The sequence below is a fragment of the Canis lupus genome, chromosome 26 (genome assembly GCF_011100685.1).
Source record: "Canis lupus familiaris isolate Mischka breed German Shepherd chromosome 26, alternate assembly UU_Cfam_GSD_1.0, whole genome shotgun sequence".
Lineage (NCBI taxonomy): Eukaryota > Metazoa > Chordata > Mammalia > Carnivora > Canidae > Canis > Canis lupus.
The window spans coordinates 14,218,373-14,239,562 of NC_049247.1; the positions used below are offsets into that span (position 1 = coordinate 14,218,373).

The following is a 21,190-nucleotide window of genomic DNA, read 5'->3' on the forward strand; positions in this document are numbered from 1 at the left end:
ATTGCAGATATCCAATGATTTCGTGACCTGCAAAAATGGCAGTCGCAAACGAAATTTCATTTCCACCTAAACTATAAACTGTTCTGCACAAAAGTGCTTTAGATTCAGGATATCACTGTTTCAAAAAGTCTCCAGTCAGATGCTATGAACAACAGCCCGTAGGCACGACACAGGAGTTTTGTTTGGTTAATACAGCTAAAAAAATTTTTTTTCATGTTGTTTACCACCACGTAAAAACTGGAAATTTCATGTGAAATGCAAATTTTGGTTTTCTTGGAACACTGGAAGGCACATTAAGACTGGCTCTGGGGATCCCTGGGTGGCGCAGTGGTTTGGCGCCTGCCTTTGGCCCAGGGCGCGATCCTGGAGACCTGGGATCGAATCCCACGTCGGGCTCCCGGTGCATGGAGCCTGCTTCTCCCTCCTCCTGTGTCTCTGCCTCTCTCTCTCTCTCTGATGACTATCATAAAAAAAAAAAAAGACTGACTCTGTATTCCAGAAAGTCAGCAAACAGCTGGAGTAGTAGATGGTGTGGCCCCTTTAGATAGGGAATGAGCTCTCCAGTTCCTCTTGGCCCCCATGTAGCTTCCTTCACTCATTTGTTTCTTGCCAGGACCCCGTAGGTGTTTATTTGACTATGAGGACCCTTGTTATGTAGTGAATTTTAAAGGAAAACAAGGAAGGTCATCTTTAGAAGCTGCTCAGTGGAAGGACAGATGTGCTTAGTGACTTGGGTCCTGCCATAGATGCCCTTGGCTGATCCGGGTGTTCGACTGATGCCCACCTTCCTGAGAGCATCTGTTCCAGCCTTTGCCCTATGGCTGATGCTCACTCTGCCCTCATTTTCCTTGGGTTAAAGCTACTGAGAGTGGTAGAGCAATTCACATAATAGTCATCCTTAATTCCATAGCTGCTTCTTCTCTCAGCTTGGTTTATAAAAACCCCTTCCCGGAGTGACGCCCTTCTCTGTAAATGGAGCTTTTACTTTGGATGTCAAACCAGTCTGCCTACTTATTCCAACAAGAGCTGAATGGTAACCAGCTTCCCTTCTTCATTTACAGGGAACACGCCATCCAAGACCCCATTCATTTTCCTTAGGGACTCTACTTTGGGGTGACATGAACCTGCTGGCTCTTCAACTCCTATTGTGCCAGTATGGTAAGCCCCTAGAAGACACCCCTCCCTCAGCCCTGAGTGATACATTCTCACCTGATTTGGCCTCACTGAATAGAGCTCTGCAAACCTCCCCCTGCAGTAAAATCATAGAGAAAAGAGAATGATGCCACCATAAGTAGCATCTAAGCTGACATCACAGAAGTGGGAAGGAAGGCTTATGGGGGATTGTCATGGTTAAGATGGTAGGTCCTGGGTTCAAATGCTGACTCTGCCATTTACTGACTGACTAGCCTTGGGTAAGACATTTAGCAACTCTATGTCTCTGGTTCCTCAGCTGTAAAATGGCAAATAATAGTAGTTACTCTGGAAGGCTCTTAGGAAGATTACATAAAATGACGTCATGGTTCCCCAGCTGGTCTTGCCACCGTCATATCTTTGTGCCATTACCTGTATCTCATCCTATGCTATCATCTGCTTACAATTTTTCCTTAGAGCGGACTCACTTTCTACCTTAAATACTTACTAAAGCCTCATCCAAAGGAACAACATCCATGAAATCATTGTACAAAGGGGCAGCTACGTTTTTCTATTATTGATCCAAACAAAGATTTAACATGCAAATAAAAAAAAAGTGGATACTATCTTGTTCCAAACATGAGAAAAGCATTGAACAAACTCAAAGTGAGGGATATTCTCCAAAGAAACCCACCAGTAATCTTCACAAGTGTCAAAGTCAGGAGAGACAGGCTGTGTGACAACCTGTCACAGGTCAGAAGAAACTAAAGGAAAATGACCACTAAAAATATATGGGATTCTGGACAAACTTCAGGAACAGAAAATGGCCATTCATGGGAAAAGTGAAATTCAAATAAGGTCTGTAGTTTAGTTAATAATTGTACTAAAACTATGTATGACGTTAACATTAGGGGGAGCTGGATAAAGGGGTATAATGAGACTTGTTGCACTATTTGGCAATATTTCTGTAAGTCTAAAATTATTTCAAAGTTAAAAAATTTAAAACACGAGTAGAAGATAGGCAGTCTCTCCCCATCTCCCTCCAGCGCCTGGCAATCCCTTTTTGATTCTGTGGATTTGCCTATTCCAAGCATTTCATATAAATGGAATCCTAGAATATGTGGCCTATTGTGCCTGGTTTCTCTCACTTAGCATACTGTGTTCAAGGATCATCTACATTGTAGTACGCATCAGTAAGTCATTCCTTTTTATAGCTGAGTATTATTCCATTGTATGGATATTTGGGCCACACTGTGTTTATCTGTTGATGGACATTTGGGTTGTTTCCACCTGTTGACTATGACGAGTTATGCTGCTGTGAACATTCATGTACAAGTTTTTGCCTGAACACTTGTTTTCAATTTTTAGTGGGGATAACGCTTTCCACTAGGGTGATGTAATGCTTTGGAGCTGGATAGAAGTGATGGCTGTAAAACCTGGTGGATGTCTTCAATGCCACTAAATTGTATACTTTAAAATGAGAAATTTCATGTTATGTGAATTTTACCATAATTTACCATTTTGGAAAAGCTGTGCTTTGGTGAGCCCAGAACTTAGCACAGTACCTAGCCCTCAGCAGGTGTATGAAGAATGCTGGTCTGTGCTATCATTGGTGCTAGACCCCTACCAGCCTCTTGGCTACCATTCTGTGGTTCTTTCTACACCATCCTGTGGCTTTCACCAAGAAAATTCCCTCAAGTTTGATCTACTACTTTCTTTGAAGATCAGCAATGAAATTTCAGGGTCACTAGGATACCACCACTAGAATGCCTTGCTTTGGCATTCAAGATCTCTTGCTTCACAAGGTGCACACCTGGCAGGTATGTCACACCTGGCCATCATCTCCAGCTATGTGCTCAGAGCCACACAGAGTGGACATTTAACAGATACCACACTGGTTACTTGTTGACTGAACACCAAACGTATATCAGCAGCTTCTCCAATAAGCCTTACCTCCTCAGTAGACCAGAGGCTTTATTTACCTGAGATGCTACCCTAAAATTTGCTGGTTAGGTTGTAATGCCTTGAAATCGTTTATTTGATTTTATAATGCTCACTCCTATTTCCTCAAAGCACCTTGGGATGCATTTTGGTGTTTGAAATGAAAGCAAACACCTGATTTGTTTTGAGAATTTCATGGGGGATCCTACTGAAAACTGGAGACACTCTAGCACATCCCAGATGAGGAAAGCATGTTTCTGCTCAGAGCTGATGAGTTGGGCTTGCTCTTCTTCCTGATTATCAGAGAGGCCTTCTTCTTTTCCATGTCTGTGTGAGGATACTTGTTCTTCATCCTCTGTCCCCTGATCCATCCTCTGCCCTTCTCCTAACTTATCTGGGTCCCAGGAGGGGGCTGACCTCTATGGCTATCAATAGGCTCCATGTCCTCTGGCTTCGATTTGGGTTTGGCACAAAGGAGATGCAAAGGAGGAAAGAGAGGGGGATCTATGCCATCCCAGTGCTGTGGTCTGGAGAGGTCTGCATTCCTCTCTGGGCACAGCTTCTGCTGAGAGCTTCCCACCTCATTCTATGGCCCAAAGGGCTTCAGTAACATGCTCCTTCCCCCTGCTCCATCAGTCCTGTGGTGGCCATCACCTTCTCCTCCTCCTTGCTGGTTCCTGGATGCTTCACTCTCCCTTGTCAGTATCTTAAACTGTATCCATAAATAACACTTTCATTACATTATCTTGGAGTCAAAGTAGCACAGTTATAGGTGTCTTCTGTGTTCTGCTTGGACCCTGGCTGACAAACCTTCACCTCCACTGCATCTTGGATCTAGGGATAAGGACTATCAGCAGTGACCCCAATGGTCAAGGGAGTAGCATGTCTACATCAGATGATCCTAAGGCGATCCTCATTGTCATGAACAAACATATGGAGCACCCAACAGGCACCAGATATTTAATGGTCCTGATAACCCAATGAAGTGGAGTTACCCTCACGTTTACAGAAGAGGAAACAGAGGTTTAAAAAGAGATAAAATAGCCTGCCCCAGGTCACAGGATGAATAAGTAGCAGTGGCTGGATTCGAATCTGGCTTGGAAGGGCTCCAGAATCCTGCCTCCTGCTGTCACTTCATATCCAGAGGTGTCTCGTGCATCCAAGAGCTGATGTCAGGGCAAGTCAGACCCCAGTGCCTGGGAGAAAAGCCTGCTGTCTCCAAGAAGGATGTCAAGTGCTCAGTTTTGGATCACCTTCTGGAGCTGAAATGCATTCAAAACCACACCAGAACTATAAAGCCCAGCAATGGAATAGGGGACTCAGGAAGATATTCCAGGGACAAACCTCAAGCTCATTTCTGAATTCCTCAAGAGGCCCGGAGCCTGTTCTGCTGCTGACAGAGAGAAGTGTCGCCTGCTCACTGCTCAATGCCCCTGATGTAATGAGCGCCGCAGAAGAGAGCTCGATTGGGATGCTAAACAGCCGTAAATGACATTGTCACCAGCCTTCATAAAGCACAGTGACTCACAGCCCTAATTAAAATGCTGAGAGAAAAATGTAAAGAAAGGCTGCCATGGAAAACAGTGACATTCTGCTAAACTGCAGGATTATTTCTTCCAGGAAAAGCAGCGCTCATGAGTGTGTGTCTCTCTGTGTGTGGGGAGGGGGACGGAGATGAGGAGGCTGAATGTTATTCTCGTAAGAAACTTGGGAAAATTTAACACGGAGGAAAGCCTAAAGCTATTCTTGCCACCCAACTTCTTATTATGAGATATTTAAGCACAGAGAATTGAAAAGAATAGTACAATACCAACTATAAACTTCCAACTTACCATTGGTCCTATTTGCCCTGTCTGTCTGTATATCCATCTATCCATCCATCTCTCTCTGACTTCACCTATCTATGCTACTATCTATCATCTGTCTGCAGCTCTCTTTTGCTGAACCATTTGAAAATAAGTTGCCAATGTCATGATGCTCCAGCCCTAAATTCTTAAACATGCATATCTTAGAATAAAGACAGTCTCCCAGGGATCCCTGTGTGGCTCAGCAGTTAAGCATCTGCCTTCGGCCCAGGGCATGATCCTGGAGTCCCAGGATTGAGTCCAACATCAGGCTCCCTGCATGGAGCCTGCTTCTCCCTCTGCCTGTGTCTCTGCCTCTCTCTCTGTGTGTCTCTCACGAATAAATAAATAAAATCTTAAAAAAAAAAAAAAGACAGTCTCCCACAAAATCCACAGTATCATTATTACACCGAAGAAAATTAACTATCCTTATAAAATGTCCCAAAATATTCAGTTAAGGTTGTGTGTTAAACAATGGCAATCGAGGTAGTAAATCTAATCCCTACTGCTCAGGAGAGAGAAGCCAATCTGCCACATGGAAAGAGGCTGTCAAGAGGTTCTTGAGCGGGAAGATTTTTGGCTTCATGGGGCTGGTTCTCGTCATCAGAGTCTCAAGATGAAGTGCACAGGGCACAATGCTTGGCTTAGACATCAGTTTGCAACCAGACAAAAAAGCTTGTCTGTTTATACTACATTGTTTTGGAAAAGAGCCCCTCCTCAAAACAAAATCTCCACACGAGTTCAACCCATGTAATCACCCATTTTAACCACAAAATGTGGCTTCCAGTGACTTTGTGTTATTTCTGAAATGCAAATGATCCCTTAAAAGCCCAATGAGCTGTCATTCAGGAAAGTCAGAAAGAAATATATAATTTTGGAAGGCAAGTCTTGAAGGAGGTACCCTCCAAGAAATCCTGTGCATTGAAGACAGCAGTTAAGGAAACATTTACTACACGTAGGAGTTTTGCATCCTTGTTAAAAAATAATCAAACCCAATAAACATATCAACCCAAAACATCCATCCTGTCTCATTATTTTATACCCTGCCTGGTGAGAAATAAAAGGATTTTATTTCAGTGACTACGGTGATACCAGGAAAGAAATGACAAATGAAGGTTTTTCCAGCTAAGACTTATCTTAATAAACTAGCACATAGATGTTATTGACTCTTTTCATTACCTGCATTCTGGTTACATGAACATAATTATTTTTCATTTTCCTTATTGGATATTGAATATTCAGAGCCACGAGAGTGCCTTAAAATCCAAAGGAAAAAAACATGCCCAAAATATGTCACTTGCTATCGAGTAGTATTTAGATTTATCCCTCTGGGTTCCATTTTTATGCCTAAAATTCTTGTAATGAAATATAGCACAGTGAGATCCATATGCCTATTTTAATGACCAAGTAGGATGGACTGCCCATATTATGTATCCCATTGCATTCTAGTTGTTGACAAGTTGGTCTTTTTCTTGGACACCCAAGCTACTCAAAGGTAGGGATAGTGTCGTCTGCTTCTTTATGCCCCAGCTTCTCCCATGGGTTCTGGAACAGGGCTGGGGCTCGTTAGATAGATGAAGAAGCAGCTGCCCAGACTCTCATCTGTGACAAGAAATCGTCTAGCTGAGAAGCACTAGCTGCTCGTCTGCAGCATCTGAAAGTTGCCACTCTCCCTTCTTCATTTCAACCTGTAAACAGGTTCCAGATAGGCCCACCATTCAGGTCCCCACAGTAGCCAATTTAGCTGCTAGGTTTGAATAAGGAAGGGATTCCTGAGTATTATTTAACGCCAGTGAGCCAAGTTTCCCAGCAGAAGCAAAGACACTTTTCAGGACACCATTGTGATAATCTGTGGGATTTCTTTTAAGGTGCCTTTAGAGCAAGACTCCTAAAGCATCTCAAATGGCCAGAAAGAAGACCTATATTTCCTGGGAACCCCAACTGAGAAGAGGTGATCTTGTGAGGGTAGGGGACAGAATATGGAAAATCAGCCCGTCTGGAAACAAGAACTTCACCCCTGCAGATGGCCCCTGTTTCCAGGGCTAACAGAGCAGGCTTTCTCCGGGGAATGTCAGCAGAAATCACGAATGCCACTGATGGACAAGAATTGGGCAAATGCTTGTCTCCGGCAAGCCACAGAATGTTAAAGTAGAAAAGGTCTTTCAGGGGTTGTAAATGGAAAATATATTCAAGGGCCAGGCAAGCGACATAAACAATATTTAATGGTGGGGTTTGGGACTTAACGGTTAAAAAAAAAAAAAAGAATAAAAAAGAAAACCAGACCAAGATGCAAACCCTGTACCAGCCCCAGCCAGACAGAACGTATCTGCAGGTTTCCAAATGGAGCTGCCTTTGAATCCTAACGATCATTTCACAGATGAAAAAATTGGGGCCGGGGGATGGGAACAGGCATGGTCCACATCAGCTGGCTAACTGGAAGTGGGGGGATGTCTTTTTTTGTTTTTTTTTTTTTTTGCATTTCTTTGCTTTGTACTGATCATGAGCATGAGCCTGATGCTCTCCCCATTCCAGAGTTTCACACATACTATCTCACGCTGCATCCCCCTACCAGCCCCATGCAGTAGCTATAATCCCCATTTTATGGATAATGATACCTGAGGTTTGGAGAGGTTAACTCACTCACCCCGAGTCACGGAATCCACAAGTGCTAGGGCCTGGTGTCAGATGCTTCCCCAGATGACATCCTCTCGTGATTCTCAGTGTGGTGCTCTGCCTTTCAACCTGGCTGCAGTTGACCCAGTTTGGCACTGGAGACCCCGTCACTGAGGAGATGCTACAAATCAGCAGGCTCCCGGCACCGACGCCGCCTCCTCCGAGAAGCCCTGCACTGATGCCCCCAATCATCCATCCTGGGTACTGCTGCCGCATTTTACCGCTACCTGTCCCACCCAACCATCACACTTGGTACACGGTTTGTTTGGTACCCACTGCCTGGCCGGACTGCAGGCTTCATCGGAGCAGGTCTTACACTACCCTAATCTGGGTGTCTGCCCTTGGGGTCCGGCCCTGAGCCTGCCATTTGACACTCATCATCACACATTTGACAAATGTGCTGACGTCTGCCGCAGAGCCACCCGTAACTGCTGCTCATCATCGGCTTATCGTCACTGAATATGCCTCTGCCGTGATCCATGCCTGCTGCACCCTGCACTGGGGACTTAGGGGCATTCTCTGTTGATAGATCATTTTTATTTAACAGATTCCAGTAGACTCAATTTTCCTGCATTACTGGTGCTGCTCAGAGGTACAAGCATGTGAGTGACATAAACATGTCGGACTTGCAAAGGTTGGGTTGGGAGGGCTGACTCAGCTGTCGAAGAGCTCAAATCAATGGTTCTGGTGAAGTTAATGGTAGTTATACAGGGTTTATTAGCATCTGTGATTACTTGGTTCCTAGAGTTTCATCCAATAGACCACTTTTAAATGAAATTCGCTCTCAAAGGATAGATAGATCAGCCACGGGGGCTAACATCCAACATTAGATGGGGACACAGGGCTGATGCTTAGCAAGGTCAAAGTGGAAGAAATTCTGCTCAGTCTCTCCTGAACAATCTGACAACAACTGGGAGAGGCGGGGAGGGAGGGAGAGAAAGAGAGAGAGAGAGAGGAAGAGTAAGAGAGAGGTAATTAAGTTCCTTTAAGTTCGGAATCTACGAGGCTTCTCTATCTTGGACTAAACATGATGTTATCATAGTGGAGCACTGGACAAAGATTCAAGGCACTGAGGTTCTATCCCAGCTTTGTCAATACAGTGCTGTGTGACTTTCAGCAAATCACATAACTTTTCTGAATTCGGTTTCTCTATCTGTCAAATGAGGGTGATGGACGAGAGCTGAGGGCATTGGAATCTGCTGGAGAAGTCTTGTTAAAAATACAGAAACTTCAGGTCTCCCTTGAAAACACTGACTTGTTAGATCTGGGATGATATCTGGCATCTCTGCTTTTAAGCAGCATCTTGATAGATTCTGATGGTGATAGTGCACTGGGCAGCTGTTTGGCATCTGCTGGATTAGATAATGTCTAAATGCTATCATGTATGAGAATGAGAAAAATGGTCATGTCTCCAGTCATTGCAGCCACAGTATGGTTAAACACACAAACCCACACTGGCCTGTGGTGGGAAGCATGCCCCTTTGTTCAAACAGGCCAGGTGAAAATTGGTCCTAAAATGCCAAATTAAACTTCTGCACATTCCAGTTTCTAATAGGAGAAGGCCCTCAGTTGTAATGTGCACAGATTGTTGTCAGTGGTTCTCAACCACATTCCAAAGCTCAGAGCCACAGAAACTGAATGATGGGCAGTATACGGAGTCTTGTCCTAAGACGCTCTAAAACATACACCGGAGAAGGCAGCACAGCCAGACCTGTGTGTGCTCACAATACCCAGGTGAACTGACCCGCAGGTCCTCTATGTCCCAGGAAACTGGCATTCCCATCAGTAGGAAAGTTTTGGGACAACTGTCCAGTTGGTACCTTGGACAGCGTCTTGAGACTCAAAAGCAGAGACCCTCAGGGAGCACACTACCCCACCACACCATTCCAAGCCTCTCATCTTTTCCGGCAAGCTCCTTTTCTGTGGATGACAGCCTCCCAGACAGCTTGCTTTGACCATGTGGGGAAAATAAAGAAGAGGCAGGAAAATCACAGGGAAGACCGGTCTGGAAACCACATCGACGCTACTAGCCCCAAATGGTGCACAGGAGACTTCCTTCTGGGGTTCCTTCCTTCTCCTACAGCCACCAATCTTGGCACAGACCTATGGTTTCCAGACTATCTTTCACATACATTATGAAGAAAATCTTCAAAACAACCCTGGGGGAGTTATGTTCTCATTTTGCGGATAATGAAACTAAAGCTGAGAGGTTAAGTGGCATGGCCTCAAGCAAAGATCCTTACCAGATCTCTCTACTGTGTTGCTTGCTCTTTCCCTACGTGGTCAAAGACTTTGGGAAAATGACAATTTCTGGAGACACAGTCCTGCCCCTGACCACTGGGGTGGCCTCTGGCTGAGCAGATGTATCAGGAAATGAGGTTGTGGGTGCTAAGGCAGGAGCATGTACTTGTTAGACTGCTTTGGTGTCCAGATGTGGGCAAAACCCCTTCAAGTTAAAAAATCCAAAAGCCGGGACTTTGGTCACCAGTTGTCCCACTTACCAACTAGGTGACTATGGGCAGGTTTCTTGGCTTAACCTGCCTCAGTTTCCATATCTGCAAAATGGGATTCGGATCGCTGCACTGGTGACCTGGGGGGTAGTTTTGGGGAGTATTCTTGGCGTATTCCAGGGGTATCTTGTATGTGACTGGGCCTTGAAGATGGCACAAAGCTGTGTACTCTTTCAGGGGCTTCTGGAACCTGGATTGGTCGTAAGGATTGGGGTGGTGGCAGTGGAAGTGTTGGGGGCAGAATGCCTCTCCTAGGATTCTTGCCAAGGCTTTTCCAGTCCATCTGCTGAGATGCCCAGTGGCAGAGAAGAATGGACGCCACTCTGCTAGGGGGCACAAAAGGCCCCTTCCCTGTTTTAAGTTCAAAATAACGATGGGGAAAATCAGTGCTCCCTTGGGTCTGTGAACGAGCAACATTTGCCCCAACATCAATTAGAGAAAGGGGTAGAAGAAGAAAGGGGTAGAAGGAGAAAATCCCCCTCATTTCTCTGGTTGACTGGACTGAGGGGCTATTTCCTTCTTGCTCTCTGCCAAGATCCCAGTCCCTTGGAGGCCAGACTGTGTGCCCTGGGCTGTCTCACCAGCACCACATCTCTGCTAAGGGACCCTCCTGGGGGTGCTCCCTCTCCTGCCCCTTGTACATTTTTCAGGGGTCTCAACCAAGGGTTTGAACTAAACTATGGGATTAGAGAGGGTCTCATCTGCGAGGACGAACCCTATGCATCTTTTCCTGGGCTACTGGGTTGCACTAGAGGAAGTGCAACGGACTACAGCCTGGGGACCTTGAGGGATTCCCCAGTTCCAGTGGCAGGAAACATCTGACCCTAGAGCCTCCCGGATGCGGTCCAGGGGCGTTATAATAATAAAATGTCAGCCACACTCTCTGTACACTGAGCACCTGCCCTACACTTTGATGATTTTAATGTGCTCACAACAGTCCACGGGAAAGAAATCGTTTTTCCCATTTTACAGGCAAGAGAACTGAGGCCACACACCCCGTGAAGCGTGAATCTAGGATTAGAACCCAAGGGGTCACTCGAAGCTCCCTGCCCTCGCTCTACAGCCCTGTCAGCGCGGGCCTCTTGTCTGCGGGCGCCCACCCCAGGCAGCGCGGTCTCCAGCCCGCGGGGAGCCGGAGCGGGAGGCGCTCGGGCCGCGGTGCCCCTGGGTGCAGGCGGGGGTTCCCGGTGTCTGGGGCGCAGTCCGGGCAGCCCTATCCGGGCCCTCGGGCCCGGGGGTCCTTCGGGGGGCCCGGGGAGCTGGATCTCACGGGGCCCTGCCCTGACCCCTGGTCACCTGGCAGCAAAGCCCTGGCGCGCAGCGCACCGCCGGCCGCCAAATCCCGGCGCAGCGCGCCCTGCTCGGGTCGGGCGGACGCGCCGGGAGCCCTGGAGCCTCTCGGGGCGGGAGGCACAACTTTCCCGGGTCTGGCAGCCGCGCTCTTACGGCCCCAGCCGCCCGGCCCGAAGGAGCGAGAGGTGCGGGCGGCCGCGCCGCGACCGCGGGAGCGCCACGAGGATGCTCGCGAAGTTGGGAGCCAGGAGGAGCCGCGCTTCCCCGGGGCAGAGCCCCCGGCCTCGGGCGCCCGCGGGGGCGGCTCGCGAGGCCCGGGGCGCGCCGTGGCCGCGGGCGCGCAGGAAAGCCTGGAGTTGAGGCCGGGCAGGTGCGGCTCCGCTCGGGGGCGGGCGGACCCCGCCGCGGGCTGCCAGCGGGGCCGAGGGTCCTCCGTGACCGCGGGCGCGCAGCCCGGAGCCGAGCGCGCAGCCCGACAGCGACGCGGGTCCCTGCAAAGTTGGAGCGCGGCGGGCGCGGCCACCCGGCCCGGAGCCCCCAGCCCGGGGCCGCCGCGGCGGAGAACCGGGTCGCTCGAAGCAAGTTGGGGCGCGCGGCGAGCCCAGCGCCGCCGGTGCGCACCCGGGGCCGGCGCGGGAGCGGGGAGCCCGGGGCGCGGGGGGGGGGCGGGCCGGCGGGGCCGAGAACTCACCTGCCCCAGTCCGGCGGCGCCGAGCCTGCCGCCTCGCGCTGCGCACCCGCCCGCCGGTCCGCTGCCCGCCCGCCTCCGCCTCCGCCTCCGCCTCCGCCTCCGCCTCCTCCCGGGTGCCCGCGGCCGCCGCGCTCCCGCTCCGGCTCCGGCTCCGGCTCCGGCTCCGGCTCCGGCTCCCGCTCCCGCTCCCGCTCCCGCTCCCGGGGCCCGGGCCCGCCGCCCCGCGCGGCTGCAGGGCGCCGGGCGCACCGCTCACCTCCGAGAGGAGCCGCGCGAGTCCCTCCCCTTCCCCGCCGCTTTGTGCCTCCCGGATTCCTCCCTCCCCGCCCCCTCTCGCCGCGCCCCCGCCCTCCGAGCCCCTCCCCTCCCTCCGCCCCGCCGGTCCCCAGTTCGGGACAGGCTGGGGCTTCCCCGCGCCCCCCGCTCACCCGCGGCGCCGGCCCCCGCGCCCCGGCCGCCCTCCGAGCTGCAGCCCAGGGCCCGGCGCGACGCGGCTCCCGCCCGGCGGCTGCAAACGCGGCAGAAACTGTAGGGACCGAGCCGCGAGCTCCGCGAGGGTCGCGAGGGGGAATTTATTTCTTAATGTCCCTCCTTTATCCTATCGTCGCTGAAACGAATTAGCGGTGACGTCCAACCCGGCTGGTTTATGGGTGTGGGGAGGGAGACGTCGCAACCCTCATTAAAAGAGCCACTCTGGGCTCCGAAGCATACATCTTTTATATAACCTAATTTCCATTTTTTTTTCCTATCAGGAAACACCCACACACACACACACACACACACACACACCCCACGACAGTTTCTGGGAGCCTGGAGGGGGCTGACGGTAGTGGCCACAGGGCCGCTCTCTGGGCAGAGGAGGCCCCATGGGAGGCAGGGATGGTTCTTTCTGTCTCTACATCAGTGTTGGGATGCGATTCCTTAACGGGACAGTGGGCCCCACAGCCCCCCACGCTGGGCAGGGATAGAACCCCGTGGGGGGCCCTCAGGAGGTTGCAGCCAGGTGTGCTGGCCCTGGCTCTTGGGTGGGCAGACTGGGAGACGGGCAGCCAGTTCTGGAAATGTTGCCTTATTCTGGTCTTCCCTGGAGCAGCACTTAGGCCTGGCAGCTGCTGAGGGCCTGGCTCACCTGTGGCCCCATCCTGCAGGTGGGGAGAGGCCTGGGGCTGGGCTGGGGGGGGGGGGGGGGCGGGAGGAGAAGACAGAGATCCAAGCTTTCCTTCCTTTCTTAGGGGCTCTAACATATGGGTAACCATATAAACCCATCTCAAAAGCTGTCTTTTCCTGGGCAGATTGCAAAGGATTTTGCATTTCACTGTTACTGCTGCTCACACACACTTGGGCAAATGGGAAAATCAAGGAAAGAGAGAGACTTCACACACACACACACACACACACACACACACACACACACTGAGCACCTGGTTGCAGGTTGGCTTGATCTGATTTCCACCTCAGCCTTGTGGAGGGAAACAAGCCTGTTCAGCTTCTGAGTTGTACAGAGAAGAGGCAAAGAGGAACCCCCCCCCCGCCCCCCTACAGCCCCTTTGTCACTAATAAGTGCTTTTCAGATCATCTTGCACATCAGGCATGGGAGAAGGGGGTGTGACTTTGGGGGCAGGAAGAGAGGTGTGGGGGGATGAGGATGGGAGGAGGGAGTAAAGAGTAAGCTGGCAGGAGCATGGAACTCTGTGTTTTGTTTTGTTTTGTTTTGTTTTGTTTTGTTTTGTTTTGTTTTTTTCAGCACACTGGAAGGAAGACACCAGAAATTCCCTCTGGGCCCCAGGGCTCTTCTGCCACTTTCTAACTGTGCTGCACGGGGCAAGTTCCAGAGCCTCAGTTTCCCCAGTGGTGAAATGGGTCTGGGTTCATTGGGAAGATGCCTACGATGGGATGATGCTGGTGAAGCTCTTGGCATAGTGCCCAACATATAGTAAGTGCTCAGTAAACAGTAGCCAGAAAAAATACCAACGTGGAGAATAATAGTGACATAAAGGTTGGATGGGGCATCCAGGGGCTGAGTCCTTGTAGCTTCCCTCGTCTGAACCATTTCAAAGTTGAGCACTGGGTTTCAGTGGTGTCAGACTCAGAATGCTGCTCCCCTCAATTACCATGGCAACTGGGGAAAAGCAGGAAGCCCGGGGAAGGGAAGCCACTTTTCTACTGGGCTGGCCGTTCACCTGCTCAAAACAGCTACCTCGCCTGCCTGTGTGCGTGCTGGGACCAGAATAGGCCTAAGGCGGGGCCCCTCCTCTCCTGGAGCACCTGCTGTTCTGATCTTGGGAGAAGGGTGGTTGGTAGGGAAGAGGCAGCCACAAGATGGTGGGGTCAGGGCCAAGGCTGAACTGTGCCTGCAAAAGGCAGAGTTGGCCTGGGTTTGGGAAGAGGGACACAGAAACCCCATTCACCACGTGTCCTGGTGCAGTTGAGGGCAAAGCTTGATAAGTGTAGCTGTCCAGACAGAGATCTGGGGGGATGGGGCCTCTGAGCCTAAAGGAGGAGCTTGTCACCATGAAGGGTCCTGCGTGTGGGTGCAAAAGAGAGAGTAAAAGGAGAAAGAGATAGAGACAGAGACTTCCCTTCTCTAACTCTGCTTGTTTCCATCAGGTTAGGTGACTAGGACAGTACTAATCACAGTAGAAAGAACAATGGCTATGTTGTATTGAGCATTTAATTATTTTGTCAGTCCCAAAGGAGCGTTTTATAGATAACTCATTGAATCCTCAAATCATAAGAGATGACTCTTTTTCTTATTCCCATTGTACAGGGGGGAACGTAGAGGCTCTGAGGGGCAAAGTGACTTGCTCCAGGTCACCCAGTGAATTGGTGATAAAAGCATCTATTAGAACTCAGGTCCTACCGACCCCAAAGTGAGGTCTTCCCTGCCTGCCTGCCTGCCGCTTTGTGGAGAAACAGAGGGACTATGTCAGTGCCGTCTTTCCGGTGCAGAGTGATGGTCCCCCAAAGCTCCTCAGTTGTGGGGCCCTCTCTCCAGAGGCTTCTCGGACAGTCGGACAGTCGGACAGTGAGTCGCTCTAGGCTGATCCCAGCAGGACCCCCATGGTGTTCTGGGGTGGGGGATGTTGTAAAGCCACCCTGCTCCCCACCTGCTCTAGGATTCAAGCTGCTGAGACACATCCAGGAGTCAGCTCCCCAGCAATGGTCACTATGAGGACAATTATTCTTGAATCTTCTTTGGGCCCACACCCTCCACTCCTGGGTGGATGGCGGCTGTGTAAAAGCCCTCTCCCAGCCAAAGGGAGGCTGCCTCCTGCACCCCCACCACCACCCTGGGGGGGACCCTAATCAGTCCCCACCCAGTGGCTTAGAGGTGGGCCAAGGGGAGCAACAGTGCTCCGGTGGAACCGAGCAGAGGAGGGGGAAGGAGGAGGTTTGCCGATGTGGCTGCCACTGAGGGGGGTAATACATTATCCAGGGCTAATGAAAACATAATTATCTTCTTTTGGCTGCAGAGAGGGGCTAATTTAATAGGCTGCGATCGAAAGGCATCTGTTGAATTCACCCGGCAGCGAAAACACTTGAAGGGCTTAGGGCAGGGAGCGGGGGAAGGCAGCAGAGTGTGGCTGGCCACCCTGCAGCTGTGTCTAGGTGGTGGCTCCCCCAGGGATGGGAATGGGGGTGCTGGGGAGAAGCGGCACAGAGGCAGCAGCTGAGAGGTGTCCTATGCCAGACACTGGGGCTACTTTCTCCATACATGATCTTGAGCTAGTCCTCTGCCTCTCTGAGCCTTAGCTTCCTCATCTGTAAAATGGGATCAATGCTGCCTCCCTCCCATTGACCAGGAAAAATAGATGAGGACTGTGAGAGGGGTTCAGGTGGATTCTAAGTAAGTGTCTCAGGAAAATTTCCCCCTTCTGTGGCTTTGCTGGGCCACTTCTACTCAGCCTTCGGGTCTCAGTGTAGACATCCCCTCTTTGGGGAGAGCCCTGCTCTGAGCTCCCCTAATGCCCTGCCCTTCCCCTTTCTTAAGGCAACACACTTTAGGATATTTAATCGTTTAATGCTGCACCCTTAGGAGCACCACCAGGCAGTGGGGGGTGGGGGGTGGGGTCTGTCTCATCTGTCAACTCAAAATCACTGCTTCTCAAAGCATGTTCCCCGGACCAGAGGCTTTGGCAGCCCCTCCAATCTTACTAGCAATATCAGTTCTGGGGCTACCCCAGACTTGCTGAACCAGACGCTGCTGTGGGGGCCCAGGAATCTGTGTTTTATACAAGTTCTCCAGGAGATCCTGGTCCACACTCAAGTTGGAGAGCGTCTCCTTCAATCAAAAACCAAATTAATGCTTGTTGAATAAATGAATGAAGAGCTTGCTGGGATCCCACTATGTAGTGACAATAGCTCCTTAATTAGCCATCGACTGTATACCAAACCCTGTGCCCTTCCCAGCCACTCGTCATACCCCTCTCTCCTCCATCAGCCAGCACTGCCCCTTGCTCTGCCTCTCTGCCCTGAGTGGAAGGTCCATGCTATGTATTGAAAGACCCAGGGGCACCCTCCTCTGTGTCCCGCTGCCCCCCTCCCTGCTCCCATTGCACATAAATCCCCTCTCACGTAAGTAGTGTTCCATCCCACCCCACCCACTCAGCGCCTCTAATTCTAGAATAGAATTCAACCCTGTCCCTGGATACGTGGTTGGGGAGGTCACTTAGATATGCCTATGAAGGATCATGCCTGTGGGTCAGTCTTGCCCAGAGTGAGAGGGGCAGCACCGTGGGAGGGGCCCTGGAGATGGCTGTCCCCAACTATGGCTTTTTACACATGGGGAGGCCAAGGTCCAGGGAGGTTTGGTGGTTGATCCAAGGTGATTCACAGCCTGCCAGTGACCTATCAGATCCCTCACCTGGCTTCTAAGAAGCTCAAGATGCTGGTTCTGGGGACCCTAAGGAGTGTGAGTCTATATAGTGGCCCTTGGGGGCACCTTGGGGAGTAGGCCAGCAGGGCCAAGAAGCAAGGAAAAGTGTTGCCTGAGAGCCTAGAACCCCTGGGAGGGGTGGGGGAGCCACAGTCCCTGGGATGGTTACTGACTTGTCCAACACCCCTGGCAGACATTCATAGGATTCCTGCAGGGAAGAAAGAGAGAGGAGCCCTTTAAGGCTTAAAGGGGCAGCCTGGGTACAGGAAGCACTAGATTTGAAGCTGGAACATCTGGCTTCTAGACTTGGTTCTGCCACGAATGAGCTGTGTGAGCTTGGACAAACCCTTCGGCAAGGGTCTCAGGAAGTGATCCCAACCAGAAGACAGCCCCCGGAGTTACAGGCAAAATCAAGTCTAAGTGTGCTTGGGGAGAGGGTTTGCAGTAGCCAGTAGCCTTTTTAAAAGAGTCTGGGACCTTGAAAAGACCAGGAGCAACCGAACCAGTGGCCTTTCAGGGTGCTTTAATGGACAAAAAGGAGGCAACCTCTTGCCTGAGAAACCGCTCAGGGCAGGTTTGCTGGTGCCCCCTGCGCTACGCAGCCCGTTTGGCAGAGACAGTTCCCCGAACGACCGACAGATGGCGCGCTAAACCTTCACTGTAGCCTTCCTGTTTCCTACCACTTGTCAGGTATCTCCTGCTCCTCTTTACTCAGCTTTGGGGACCTCTGGGCCTGAGTCCCCTCTATGCTGACCTGACTTGAACGGGATGAGAGTGTTGGGCTGCTCTGGGGACTGTCTGTATCTTCCGGTCGCCACCCAGTCTTGCAGTGTCCGTCCATAGAGGAGGCATCAAATGAGGGTGGGGGCAATAAGGTGTGGGGCCTTGAGCACCCCAGAGAATCAACCAAAAACTCAGCAGGAGGCCCAAGTTTTCTGTTCATACTCCCAAATCAGTCCTTTCGTTCTCTCCTGCAACCCCAATACAGGATGACCCCCCCCACACACACACATACAACTCCCCCATCTCAACTCCAGGTGTTATATCTCAAAATTCTCTAAACCTAGAGTGTTTGATGGCCTGTCACACTGGGCTGTGAAGGGGAATCAAAGTATTTCATTCTGAAGGCAATGGCAGGGAGAAGCCAGTGCTTCCAGGGGACAGATGAAGTGGGCTGGCTCTGAGACATCAGGGAGTAGAGGGGCTTGTGGCTAACTGGAGGGCATGGTCCACCTAAACGCATTCACTTAGAATGAAGCAGGTTTCAGCCACCAGTGTAAGAACCCTGACCAAGGAAATGGATTTCAGCACCCGGGAGTGGAAGTGATTGTGAGTGCAAGGGAGGTCTTAATCAGCACATAAAGTAGTGGTCCTTAAAATTCTAGGTGCTTAAGAATTGCCTTAATTGTCCATATGTGCCTGGACTATGCCTAGATAGAATTTAAATCTGTAGGTCTCGGTGGGGGGAGAGGACCCAAGAGGCTGTATTTTTGGTAAGCTCCTCAGGGGAAACTGAGGCAGGTCTCAGGTTGGCTTCTCAGTGCCAGTAAGACCACCCTGGTGAGCTGGGTCAGGTCCTCACTCTCAGCTTGCAGATACTTGGAGTTCAATGACACAACTCCTCAGCAACAATGGCAGCTCCCTCCCCTCATTGAGCAGCAATCTCTGGCCATTCTGCACTGCCCCAGGCCCCACCATACCAGAGACATGCACAGAAAAGACGACACACTAGAACTTATTTCTAAGAGTTAGGAAAAAGATTCTGACACCGATCCTTGGGAAAGGGTCATGGGGAGGCAGTAGACAGAGGAGCAGATGAAATCCCAGCTCAGTATTCTGGAAAGCTACCAACCCCAGGCCATAGTGTTTGGGTTTTCATCTGACTCAGTCCTCCACTGTGCAACCTGGGCCACCCCCCTCCCCTCTCTGGGTCTCTATTTTCCCATCTATAAAATTAAGGGGGTTGGACTGGAGCCTAGCTTCCTTCTCTGTTCTAGGACCCCCTTGGGTCCTGCGGCCATGTCTCGGAGGCTGCAGGTAGAGGGAGTAGGCTGGGGAAGTGTGCCCTGGGCCCCCTAAATTCCCCTTCCATTCTGGGTTGATCTCTTCTTTGTCTATGTATCTGGCTTCCTCATTCAGTTTTCATTTGAAAAACAAACTTGAGTGCGACGAGTCTGGGAACTCTCCATGGCATTATGTACCATGCATTTAACCATCCGTGGCCATCCCCTCTTTTTTGATAGGCTATGTACTAGGCACTGTGCCAGCGACTGGGGCAACTACCCCCAGGCAGGATTTCTCACTCCTAAAGGACTAAATGCAAAGAGCAAGTCAGACAAGCTCATAGCCCAGGCTGCTAGCATGCGACACTTTGCAATCTACACTTCCCTGGACCCCAGAAACGATTCAGCTGGCTGCACCCTGATGTTTAAAGCCTTAATGAGAGAACCCACTTTCTTCTTCTCAGCCTGACAGCCTAGAGCACCATTAAATTCATATATTTTGGCATTTGATTTATTTAATCTGACACTCAAGCAAACTGTCTTATACTCTTCTCTAATAGTGTGGAAGAGAGGAGTGTGCAAGGATATGGTGTGATTCAAAAGCTTTGGAGTCTGTCTTGGATTTTGCCACTTCCTAGCTGTGTGACCTTAGGCAAGTTAATTACCCATTCTGAACTTCACCTTTTTCATCTGTCAAAATGGGGTTGATGATCATCCCTATCTCCCAGGATTGTGCTGATTCACAGAGATCATGCATAGGAGGCCCTTAGTATGGTCTTTGGCACATAGTACATGGTCAGTCAATGATAGCTCCTCCTCCTTTTATTATTTATTAATGTACATGTGGCTCTTGTCTCTGTTTTGATATGAGAAGACCTTTGAGAAGTATGGGCCACGCCTGAATCCATTTTTATGAACTTCAATATGCCTAGCAGTTTGCGAGTACATCCTAGGCACTCAGTAATTGAATTCTATTGTATGGAAGAATCAGGACAGTTTCTCTACAACTGTGGTTCTCAAAGTGTGGTCTCCAGAGCAGCAGCAGCAGCACCACCTGGGAATTTGTTAGAAATGCAGATTTTTTTAAACCCACCTCAGACTGGCAATCTGGGTTTCAACAAACCTCCAGTGATTCTGACACTTTTTTAAGTTGGAGAATCACATTCCTACATCAATGATTTCCAAACTTGTTGTAGCTGTGGCAATGTATATATATTTTTTAAATTTCCAAGTGGAATTGTATGCATGAGCCAATATATAAAAAAAGTGAAGGAGGAGGTATGAGAAATCATTGGGGAGGGGGCAAGACTGCTGGCTGCCCTACCTCCTCCAGGGAACCCCTCAAGTTCTTATGATTTCTAGAAACACAGGTTAAAAATCATTGCCTTTCAATTCTTGGTCCTCCTGTCCATCTATCCACCACCTACCCACCCACCCATACATACATCCACCCATCCATCCATCCATCCATCCATCCATCCATCCATCCATCCATCCACCAATCCATCCATCTATATTTGTTGGGAGACCACGTATCTTTTTCGTTTCTGCATGTCTTGCCAGCAGAGGCACTGATTGCCTTTTTTCCAGACTATCTTTTCAAGATGTTTGTGTAACAGCTTTGCAAGATAGAAATAGTACCTCCCTTCAAGAGCAAAAGGAAGGCATGCCTACTGTCCTGTATAATAAAGATACTGACTTTCTCCAGAGCAAAGGGCAGGTTTGCTTACTCCCATTATAAAAGATTCAGCTTCTCTAAATTTGGGATTCCTCTCCTGTAATCCAAACCACAATACCCAGTCCTATTTGTGTTGCTCTGTGGAAGTTTCTGTGGAAATTGGGTTTTGGGCTACTGGCACAAATATTGATATTCTGGTTACTACTATTGCTGTAATAACCTGCATCTCTGACCCAGGAGTCTTGTGTCTCCTGCCAGCATCCATAAAACTGTGGCAGCATTGTGTGTTGGCTACTCTGTGGCATGGAAAAGAACTTAAGATACTGCCCCAGCCTCGAAGAGTTTACAGTTGGTTGTCAAAGGGAAGCGTAGAGATCTACTGACCACTCTAGTTATGCCATAGGGCAGGAAGTGGGAGCTTTGGGGCAGAAAGAGAAGTATGGACAGAGGGGATAGCAGGGTGTTCAGATAAAGCTATGTATGGGGGTTATCAGGGAAGGGTCTGGATGCTTTGGCTTCTTCACTGGATGTGATGTCAATGCTCTTCTGG

At 50.1% G+C, this 21,190-nt stretch overlaps 1 long non-coding RNA gene across 2 annotated transcripts; it reads left to right on the top strand.

Moving 5' to 3' along the window:
* Nucleotides 1-16,731: 16,731 nt before the first annotated feature.
* Nucleotides 16,732-20,258, top strand: LOC111092579. 2 transcript variants are annotated; one of them, XR_005379233.1, is made up of 3 exons: nt 16,732-16,784; nt 17,153-17,649; nt 19,203-20,258. It is a non-coding gene; the product is annotated as an uncharacterized LOC111092579 (long non-coding RNA). The 2 variants fall into 2 exon arrangements; XR_005379234.1 differs by lacking the exon at nt 16,732-16,784 and adding an exon at nt 16,812-16,995 and having other exon boundaries at nt 17,477-17,649.
* Nucleotides 20,259-21,190: the final 932 nt, after the last annotated feature.